General features: G+C 41.6%; 1 non-coding gene across 1 annotated transcript; it reads right to left on the reverse strand.

The window, feature by feature from the left end:
* Positions 1 to 426: 426 nt before the first annotated feature.
* Trnag-gcc (transfer RNA glycine (anticodon GCC)) lies at positions 427 to 497 on the reverse strand. Its single transcript has one exon. It is a non-coding gene; the product is annotated as a tRNA-Gly (tRNA).
* Positions 498 to 1152: the final 655 nt, after the last annotated feature.

Consider the following 1152-nt stretch of genomic DNA (forward strand, 5'->3'; position numbering starts at 1 on the left):
CGCACCTGTGTCCATTTTGCCAAGTCACATTTGCAATGTATCAGTAGTTTCATCAACAGAAACCCGTAAACAAGACTCCTCAACTTCTCGGATTCTGTGCAATGCGTCAGTGGAAAATGACTGCACGTATTTTTTACACAACGTTGATTGCGGCAACAGACTGATGGCAGTACGTCCAACAACAACAAAAAAAAAGCTTTGAAAATACGACATTCTAGATTTGTAAAACGGATGTTTGCTGCATGACAAGTTATTGCAGAAAATCACATGTCTAGATCATGATACAATGAACTGTCATGTGTGTTTCTATGTGGTACAGTAACCTCGGAATATATATAGTAGTCATCTGTGTTGCGCTTATAGTTATAAGAATCATGTACACAAATATCGTGTAATGGACTTCTATCTTAGAGAAGTAAAAATAGATACATCGGCCGGGAATCGAACCCGGGCCGCCCGCGTGGCAGGCGAGCATTCTACCACTGAACCACCGATGCCTTACTACAACTTATTCTTCTAACTCTATAACATCTACGTACAGTTATTTTCCTTCTCTCTGCTAACGTCGGTTTATGGCATAAGCGACACAAGCCGTTGCTTAGTGTGCCATACTAAGGTGGCGGGGGGGAGGGGGGGGAGGGAGGCCAGCGGCGCCATGACTGACATTTCTGTACAGAACTTATCACAATTAGCAGCGACCACTTGGGCGCCAAGGCCAGGGGCGCCCAAGTGCAAGATTTGTATTCACTGTTTGTTAACAGATAGTGGAGAAGACTGACACCAGCGAATGTATATGATTTGTATATGATGGAAAAGCGACTAGAAATAGAGCGACAAATGATTAGTCGCTTTCTCGGAAAAAATTTTCGAATTGTCCCATCTCACTCTTGTATACCGCTTTGAAGAAGTATAGCAGAAAGAAGACAGAAAGCATTACTGAGGTAGGAGTTCAAGGCAAAAATAAAGTTAAAAGACGGTATGAGAAAACTAAGAGAATAGTATAAGAAGGGAGAAAGTATGAGCACACACACTAGCGTTCTGATTGAGGAGACGAATACTGTAACAATCAATTTCAACCACATTAACCATGAGAAGCTATTGTGGTTAACTCTATGGATTAGGGTAATGAATTTAGAGGCCTATAATAATTGT

Source organism: Schistocerca gregaria, chromosome 5, assembly GCF_023897955.1.
Source record: "Schistocerca gregaria isolate iqSchGreg1 chromosome 5, iqSchGreg1.2, whole genome shotgun sequence".
Lineage (NCBI taxonomy): Eukaryota > Metazoa > Arthropoda > Insecta > Orthoptera > Acrididae > Schistocerca > Schistocerca gregaria.